Here is a 10788-nt window from a genome sequence, read left to right on the forward strand (position 1 = left end):
TCTAAATTGAGGATTAAAGTCTTAGATAAGAGTAAATAAATTGTTTCTACCATTCTAAAAGAAAAGGGTAAAGAAGAGGAAATTGATCTAGATGAGGATATAGTTATTCCAAATTGGGATATTTCTACCCTCACTCCTGATCAAATAGATACCCTAGGAGAAATATTAAAGAAGAGATATAAACAACAAAATTTTAGAGAAGAAAAAAAGAAGAAAAATCAAGTCCTAGAGGACATAAAAATTATATTTATTGATGCTTTGAGCATTCAAGTTGATAGTACACAACCTATTCTTGAACAACTAACTAAAATTGTCCACAAATTCAATGAAGATCTGAATGGACATGAAAACCTACTCAAAAGAGCTAAAAGAAAATTTGAGAATAAAGTATTGGAGCAAGTTGCACATAAAATTACAATAAATCAAGTAGATTTATCTACTATTCTTATTTCACTAGAAACATCTGTTAATAATGTTATTTCACTATTTGTCAAATTGAGTGATGCATCTATCTTCAAAAAGGAGATCAAGGATAAATTGTCCAAGATAGATGAATAACTCAAGGAAAGTGTACACTAGCTAACACTTGACCTAAGTTATAGTTTTGCACACTTCTCAAAGATTAAATATTTGACAAATCTATAGGAAGAATTATTAAAGCAAGAAGCCAAAATGAGGGCCACACTTGCAAAAATTCAAGGCATAATTCTTACAAGTATGGATGCATTGCAGATACATATTGCACATGAAAAGATTCTCATCCATGACAACTTCTCCATAGCTGATCACATGATAGAATTATCAGAAAAAGTTTAGATTGCCTTGCATGCAAGTAAGGTATTACAAGATAATTGGGACAAGACTATGGTAATAATTCTAAAGGTGTATTTTGAATTCTTTTCACATTTTGGTATTAACATATAGATATTATACACCTTTGGCATTTATGTGAAAAAGGGGGAGAAGTAAGTATGTTTAATATATAAAGAGGAAGAAGATATTGTAAAAGGAGGAGAGGATTAGTATACTCGAGATGTATGTATATAGGATATATATATATACATACATATATATACATACATATATATATATATATGTATATGTATATATATATGTGTGTATATATATCTATATGTATATTTATATATATATACGTATATATATATATATATCTCTATATATATATATATACATGTACATATACATATATATACACACATATATATACATATACATATACATATATATACACATATATATACATACATATACATATATATATATATCTCTATATATACACATACACACATATATATATATATGTGTGTGTGTGTGTGTATGTATGTGTACATATATATATACATATACATATATATGTATATATATATACATGTATATGTATATGTATATATGTATATATACATATACATATACATGTATATATATACATATATATGTATATGTATATATACATACATACATACATACATACATACATACATACATACATACATACATACATACATATATATATATATATATATATATATATATATATATATATATATATATATATAGATATATATATATATATATATATATATATATATATCTATATATATCGAGGAGTAATATAGTATGGGGGAGTAATATATATATGGGGAAGTAATAAAGATACCTATACGGTTAAGATGAAAGTATCTTTACAAAAGTAGTTTTGAAAAATAAAAAAAATAGAATATGTTACTGAGCTACAACTTCAAGAAGTCAAAACTAAGTTAAAGACTCAGAATGGTGATAAAGGAAGGTCTTTTTACTTATAGTTTTTGAAGTTTAGATTTTTTTTTTGATCAGTGTTTTTGTCACTAATGCCAAAGGGGGAGATTATTAACATATAGGACAATTTTTCTATCAATGACTCAACACTTAGTCCATTGGTTACATTTCTATTGAGTTGTACAATTTCTACCGAGCTTATCATTCACTACGCAATGTAAACCAATTTTTTTAAGATTCTCCCAAGCCAAGGATTTAGAATGCACTATCTACTGATATTTTGAGTAAATTTATAGTGTTTTCCAAGCTACATAGTGCTTACCGGGCTTCTAGACTATGTCTAGTGCAAACTAAGCAGAGCAAAGACTATTAAGCTATTCAAAAAAAATTAAGAAGATCATAGTGTTAACCAAGCTCTTGTATGTTAAAAAAGTTCTACTATATCTAATGAGGCTAGAGTGTTAACAATGTGGATCTAGTTTTGATCGAGTCATGCAGTGTCAACCAAGTGATTCAAAAACTACCAAGTTTCTTAATGTTCACCGAGTCACACAGCGCTGACCGAGTTCAAGCTACTTGGAAGTGATTAGTATGGACCGAGAATCAAGTTCAACCTAGTGCCAAAAAATGTTGAGTATTGACAATGATTACCATGTATCATAACTTCACTGGGTTTTTCTTTAGAACCTAAGTTATAGTAGTTGGGCTAACTTTGTGAATTGCGATAAAATTTGTATTTTAGCTGACTCCAATAAGTTCCCATTTGGATTGGTATATATGTAATTCATTATATCATATCCTAATATATCATTGAAGAGTACTATTATGTAGATGATACAAATTAAAGAAGACTATAACTAGTATAAGGGACAGTAGAGATTTATCTATCATAGTCAAGTGATCATTGCAATACAAAGAGTCTCAATGAGAAAATTAGAGTTATAGATAGAGAAAAACCATTGGTTCATCCTAATAGGTGCATCAGTCAAATCCTTTAGCAAGGTAGAATTAATAGTCTTTTCCTAAATCTTCTAACTAAGTGCATACTTCAATGTATGTTTCTAAATCCTTTAACAAGGTGGACCTCAAAATCCTTATTGCTACTAATAGGGTAGGTCACTAGAAGTGGTTGATTGCAAGCTTTAAAAGATTAACTTTATAATGTAGTACTAAAGCTTGTGGGTATCACCCCTGCCCTAGTTTTACTTTCTAATTGGAAGGTTTCTTCGTCACCATATCTTGTGTCAAAGTGTTATGAATGTTATATTTTTCCATTCTTTCATACATTCAATTAGCTCCTAATATTATATGAAGGATTAAATGGTGAAATAAGATAAAGCTTTATTGGTTCTTGATTCACCCCTCCCCTCTCGATAATCTTCCTACCTTATATTCCCAATAGTTTTTTACCTATCTCACCTTTTTTAGCCCTCTCTTTAGAACTCATTCTAGTGGATTCCTCATTCTCAACTTGTCCCAAATCCCCTATTTGGGGTTCTTTTTTCTATCCCTCACTAGGGGGTGGATGAGAAGAAACCTTATTCTAGGTATTTTAGTTCTCTCAATTTTCATCCCCAAAAGGCAGATGTGATGAAGATTCATCTTTCAATGATCCCTCCATAAAAATCCCTATAGAGTCCACCTTCTCGTTATCCTTATTTTAGATCCTTACAATTCAAAACCATATGACCAAACTTTGACAAATTTTTACAATATAGTCCAACATTATCATTAATGAATGACTTCTATCTCTTTCCCCATTTTTTGTTGAGAACAAAAGAATTAGGAAGAGATTTATTGACTACCACATTCACAAAGATCCTGACATATGCAAGTGTTAATTTTTGAATGATAACAACATCTACAAATACAAAATGTCCAAGAAAGGTCCCAATCTAGAGGAAAACTAGGTATTCATACCAAAACTAAGGATAATCTACTCAATTTTGAAATAGGATAAAATCCATGGTCCTATTTAGAAATTACCAAGATGTACTTTCCATTGTACCAAGTACCTGAGAGAATCATGTACATATGAGGCATGGTCATAAGTTTGAATTGGCACAACCCACTAGGTATAGCCATAATGCTAACACTTCTCTTCAATTTTTATTTCTAAGGCATCCATTTTTAAACCAGTTCAATTGAGGGCCTAGAGGCTATCTAAACCCCAATGAAGAAGAAGTGTAAGGAGGATGAAATATTATACACTATACTATTCAAAATGAATATTTTTGGGCCATCTACTCCAAGAAAAATCTTGGGATACTTTGAAAGGGAGGGACATGAATTATTTCAAATATGGGTATCCCTTCCAATACCCTATCTTTATAAGAGTACTCTTCTCCTTCCCATTGAGATAGTTTGAGTCTTTTTACAAGAATGTCAAGTTATTCCTTAGAGAATCTCTAGTAGGGTCAATCCTCTTAGAGTCAACCCTATAGTGGGTATTGACACATCTTCCACCTTAGGTTAGGTCACAAAAGAAGTGTTCAACACCAACTTCAAATCTATAGAAGAATTGGGCCAATATTTGAATTTAAAGCAGCCCTCGTGGGCCATGCCCATTCAAAATTCAAAATCAAAAGGGAGCGAGAAAGTTGGAGAGCTCTTTAGTAGGTTTGACAAGAAACTGTATTGTTAAAAATTAACCAAGGTAAATTTAGAGATAGATAATAATCTCCTATAAATTGACTTGTGATGTATATAATAGGAATTCTCAATATTAAAAAAAAGTTGGATTTCTTTAATACCATTGTGTAGTATTTGCATATTTTTCTTTTTAGATATTTTTAAATTAATTCCTCTTGAATATATTTTTATAATATTTGGAACTCTAAAAGGTTTAGTTGAGGGGTTATTGTACGAAGGGTTTGGGGAAAGATTTTTTTTATGAGTGAGGTCTACTTGTTCCCAATATTTCTCAAGTTCTATATGTTCTTTTATAGAATAGGCACTAGAATGTTCTTCATTGTCATCCGTAGTGATAGGCTTATAACGCGAGAGAGAAATCATAGACACCATCACAAATTTAGCCAATCTTATAGAACTGATTTTATTTGATGAAATACTAGCTTTATCTATATTTAATTTCACTTAAATAATATTTATAGCCAATGAAAGGAGGTGGTTCACACAAGACTACTATTAAAAAATATTTTCTAACTTTTCATGTTTTGGATTAGAGGAAAATAGGTTTTGAAGGGAACAAAAACCCTTTATAAATAGATTTTGATGGGGATCTAGAACTCCAAAAATTGTAAGAAAGTAAAGACAAATGAAAAAACAAAAATACATCCTAATACAAGACATTCAAAGAAAAAAATGACCCAAAAACAGTAAAATAGCCTAACCAAATACATGATTTTATGAGGCTCCATGAACCTCACTAATGTAGGTTTTACTAGGAACCCACAACATTACACATTATAGATGAAGCTTAGAAAAACCTTGGTTTTGCTAAGGGAACCAAAGTCATATTGGGTTTTCAAAAGGATCCATATAGACAATAAGCATTCACTATAAAAGATAGACCATTCTAAGGCTTGCATCTCCAAACTAGTACAAAACAAAAGATTAAATACTTAACCAAGTTAAGAAAATACTACACTAATAGAAAACCACTACCATATAACTCAAAGGAAAAGAGATTTATCTAAGAACTCTTAACCTTAAAAAAAGTTTTACCAAGGCTCTAATAAGCATGAACTTATTGCCATCCTTAATAATATACATTTTAAAGAACCAACTAAATTTTTTATTTGTTTTGACATGGAACAAGAAAACTGTACTATGGTTTTAGTAGGATCTATAAACTTTTAAACATGAAGCCTCAAGAGATTGAATAATGAAAACTTAGAAATGGGGATTTATAGGGCTAAATGAACCACTATAGATTTTAAAATTAGAGCTCTCGTAATGTGAAAAACATTATTAACCATCGTTTTTCTACTACACAAATCCTATTCTCCTTCAATATCCTGTACACCTCCATAAGAAATGTGCCTACCACATTAAAGGATAAGGTGGAAAAGGAATCCAACAATAAAAACAATGCTTTGACCCAATTCTTAATCAATTGATTAGTGAATAGAAATATCTTCAAAGCACTAGATACCCAACCTCTCCCATATAAAAAACCTTCATCTTAAAAGGCGATTTGCCCACCTTTATATGGAAGATTAAATAGGAAAGAAGAGAATAAAAACCCAAGCTCTACCAATAATTATAGGAATAATCCCTATCAATATAGGAGTAAGAAAGGATATCGAGAGAGTACCATGATAAATGAATGGGCTATGAAAAGATAAGACATTAAGAATCAAATATTCTAAACATCAAAAAACACGTACATGGGTTTAATAAAATCAGAAGAAGTTCACTCTCAAGTAAAACATGTGTATGATATTGCTTAAGGATATTGAATATTTGATGAAGACAGCTACTGCTACATTGGAAAACATCTATCATTTGCATCAACCTACTGACTTGGTTGTGCACGTTGATGAAAAGAATGATAAAGATGAGGAAGAAGAAGTAGAAATAAAAGATGATGAGGTAGATGATGTCAATCTTGATGATGAGTGGGAAGAATAGGAAAATACTAGACAAATCCTTGTAGAAATATAAAGCATTTAGAAAACTAGATGTAGAGAAAATTGCAGTAGTAGTCATGGCTTCAATTCTTCACTCTCCAAGCACAACCTTAGCACAATCTAGCTTGAAAAAAGATTATACCAATTTGGTTGTGGATACTAGTGCTACACTAAGCACCCAACCAAGTTCTAGATCTATTTATGAGTGTTAAATTAACTAAAGTGCCCAACACTTCATCTACTAAGTAGCAAGTTCCTCCATCAGCTTGACCAAGAAACAAGGTATTCCTTTTGTAAGTTTCATTTCTACATTTGTTTCTATTCTATCAATTTCTACAATTATTTCTATAAAAAGTGTGTCCATAGCTAGAGCAATGACAATTGAGAACCTATCTAAATTGAGGACTGAAGTCTTAGATAAGAGTAAATAAATTGTTTCTACCATTCTAAAAGAAAAGGGTAAAGAAGAGGAAATTGATCTAGATGAGGATATAGTTATTCCAAATTGGGATATTTCTACCCTCACTCCTAATCAAATAGATACCCTATGAGAAATATTAAAGAAGAGATATAAACAACAAATTTTAGAGATGAAAAGAAGAAGAAAAATCAAGTCCTAGAGGACATAAAAATTATATTTATTGATGCTTTGAGCATTGAGGTTGATAGTACACAACCTATTCTTGACCAGCTAACTAAAATTGTCCACAGATTCAACGAAGATCTGAATGGACATGAAAAACTACTCTAAAGAGTTAAAAGAAAATTTGAGAATAAAGTATTGGGGCAAGTTGCACATAAAATTACAATAAATCAAGTAGCTTTATCTACTATTCTTATTTCACTAGAAACATCTGTCAATAATGTTATTTAACTATTTGTCAAATTGAGTGATGCATCTATCTTCAAACAGGAGATCAAGGATAAATTGTCCAAGATAGATGAATAACTCAAGGAAAGTGTACACTAGCTATCACTTGACCTAAGTTATAGTTTTGCACACTTCTCAAAGATCAAATATTTGACAAATCTATAGGAAGAATTATTAAAGCAAGAAGCCAAAATGAGGGCCACACTTGCAAAAATTCAGGCCATAATTCTTACAAGTATGGATGCATTGCAGATACATATTGCACATGAAAAGATTCTCAACCATGACAACTTCTCCATAGCTGATCACATGATAGAATTATCAGAAAAACTTTAGATTGCCTTGCATGCAAGTAAGCTATTACAAGATAATTGGGACAAGACTATGGTAATAATTCTAAAGGTGTATTTTGAATTCTTTTCACATTTTGGTATTAACATATAGATATTATACACCTTTGGCATTTATGTGAAAAAGGGGGAGAAGTAAGTATGTTTAATATATAAAGAGGAAGAAGATATTGTAAAAGGAGGAGAGGATTAGTATACTTGAGATGTATATATATATATATATATTGTATATATATATATATATATATATATATATATATATATATATATATATATATATATATATATATATATATATATATATATACATACACACACACACACACACACACACACACACTCATATATATATTTATATACATATATATGTATATACATATATATATGTATATATATACACATATACATACACATATATATGTATATATATATACATGTATATATATATACATATACATGTATATATATATACATATACATGTATATATATATACATATACATATACATGTATATATGTATATATACATATACATATACATATACATGTATATATATATATATATATATATATATGGAGGAGTAATATATATATATATGGGGAAGTAATAAAGATACCTGTATGGTTAAGATGAAAGTATTTTTACAAAAGTAGTTTTGAAAAATAAAAAAAATAGAGTATGTTACTGAGCTACAACTTCGAGAAGTCAAAACTAAGTTAAAGACTCAGAATGGTGAGAAAGGAAGGTCTTTTTTACTTATATTTTTTGAAGTTTAGATTTTTTTTTTGATAAGTGTTTTTGTCACTAATGCCAAAGGGGGAGATTATTGACATATAGGTCAATTTGTCTATCAATGACTCAACACTTAGTCAATTGGTTACATTTCTATTGAGCTGTACAATTTCTACCGAGCTTATCATTCACTAAGCAATGTAAACCAATTTTTTAAAGATTCTCCCAAGCCAAGCATTTAGAATGCACTATCTACCGATAGTTTGAGTAATTTTATAGTGTTTTCCAAGCTACATAGTGTTTACTGGGCTTCTAGACTATTTCTAGTGCAAACTAAGCATAGCAAAGACTATTAAGCTATTCAAAAAAAATGAAGAAGATCATAGTGTTAACCAAAAATACATCCTAATACAAGAAATTTAAAGAAAAAAATGAACCAAAAAAAGTAAAATAGCCTAACCAAATACATGATTTTATGAGGCTCCATGAACCTCACTAATGTAGGTTTTACTACGAACCCACAACATTACACATTATAGATGAAGCTTAGAAAAACCTTGGTTTTACTAAGGGAACCAAAGTCGTATTGGGTTTGCAAAAGGATCCATAGAAAATAAGCATTCACTATAAAAGATAGACCATTCTAAGGCTTGCATCTCCAGACTAGTACAAAACAAAAGATTAAATACTTAACCAAGTTAAGAAAATACTACACTAATAGAAAACCACTACCAAATAACTCAAAGGAAAAGAGATTTATCTAAGAACTCTTAACATTAAAAAAATTTTTACCAAGGCTCTACTAAGCATGAACATATTGCCATCCTTAATAATATACATTTTAAAGAACCAACTAAATTTTTATTTGTTTTGACATGGAACAAGAAAACTGTACCATGGTTTTAGTAGGATCTATAAACTTTTAAACATGAAGCCTCAAGAGATTGAATAATGAAAACTTAGAAATGGGGATTTATAGGGCTAAATGAACCACTATAGATTTTAAAATTAGAGCTCTCATAATGTGAAAAACATTATTAACCATCGTTGTTCTACTACACAAATCCTATTCTCCTTCAATATCCTGTACACCTCCATAAGAAATGTGCCTACCACATTAAAGGATAAGGTGGAAAAGGAATCCAACAATAAAAACAATGCTTTGACCCAATTCTTCATCAATTGATTAGGGAATAGAAATATCTTCAAAGCACTAGATACCCAACCTCTCCCATATAAAAAACCTTCATCTTAAAAGGCGATTTGCCCACCTTTATATGGAAGATTAAATAGGCAAGAAGAGAATAAAAACCCAAGCTCTACCCATAATTATAGGAATAACCCCTATCAATATAGGAGTAAGAAAGGATATCGAGAGAGTACCATGATAAATGAATGGGCTATGAAAAGATAAGACATTAAGAATCAAATATTCTACACATCAAAAACCACATACATGGGTTTAATAATAAGAGCTTTAGAATTTTATTTGAACTTTAATTCAGTTGTTTGGTTTACCTACTTGGTTGTATTTTTGGTGGATTTTTATCCTTTGGGCATTCATTTTCCCACCCATAAACTTTTTTAGTGGCTCTATTATTAGAATTACTATTTTAGCTAGTTTAGATTATGTTGATAATTAGACTATTGCTAGTAGATATCAAGAATTTTGTCTAGTTCCCACTTTTTTTTGGATTGACTCTTACTTTTTTGGGATTGTCCCCTTGACTATTATTGGGAGGTCTATGGCTATTTTTTTTTTTTTCTATAATACTACTAATTGGACTCCTTCTAGAAACACTTCTATACATGTGGAGTAAACTCCTTTAGAGGTGAGGTTCTTAATGGTAGTTCAATTAAGGGAATGTCATAGTGTACATCTATAATTTTCTCTCTAGTTCCTTTTTAAGGGAAGAAATTTTCCTACAATGGTGGGCATCTATTTTTATTGTAGAATGGTAATCATTCTTTATGGTATTCTCCAAATTTCATGCATATTAAATTTAGAATTATGACTAGTTTCATGTCCTTCATATGTGTCTTCTTCTCTACAATTATTATTAAGTTAGTCTCTTCTTTTGTGGAGATAAAGAGGAGTATTGTGGTTGAGAAGTTATTGTGCAATATAGAAATCCCTACTAGTAAAAGATAGGTAGTTCAAGTTGGAGGAAGCACTATGGTTTAGGTAATGTTATGTTGTTGGGAGATCCTTGATAAGTAGGGTTATTTTAGTTGCTAAGTCTAAGTATTCATCATGAGATTTAGAATTTTTGAAAATATTCCTTCTCCTTATACTTCTAATTTATAAGATATGCATTTATGTGATATTTGAATTACCATCCTTGTCTTTTTTGTTTAGTTTTCTCTGAAGTGAAAGTTTTGGGTCCTTGTTAAGGCTCAATAAGGTTGGGGTTCCTTTTAAAAACCTTGGTTTTTTTTATAGTTTAGGGTACTATTAAATTGG

This window comes from Cupressus sempervirens, chromosome 4 (assembly GCF_028749045.1).
Source record: "Cupressus sempervirens isolate cs-2001-9-10 chromosome 4, ASM2874904v1, whole genome shotgun sequence".
NCBI classification, from domain to species: domain Eukaryota; kingdom Viridiplantae; phylum Streptophyta; class Pinopsida; order Cupressales; family Cupressaceae; genus Cupressus; species Cupressus sempervirens.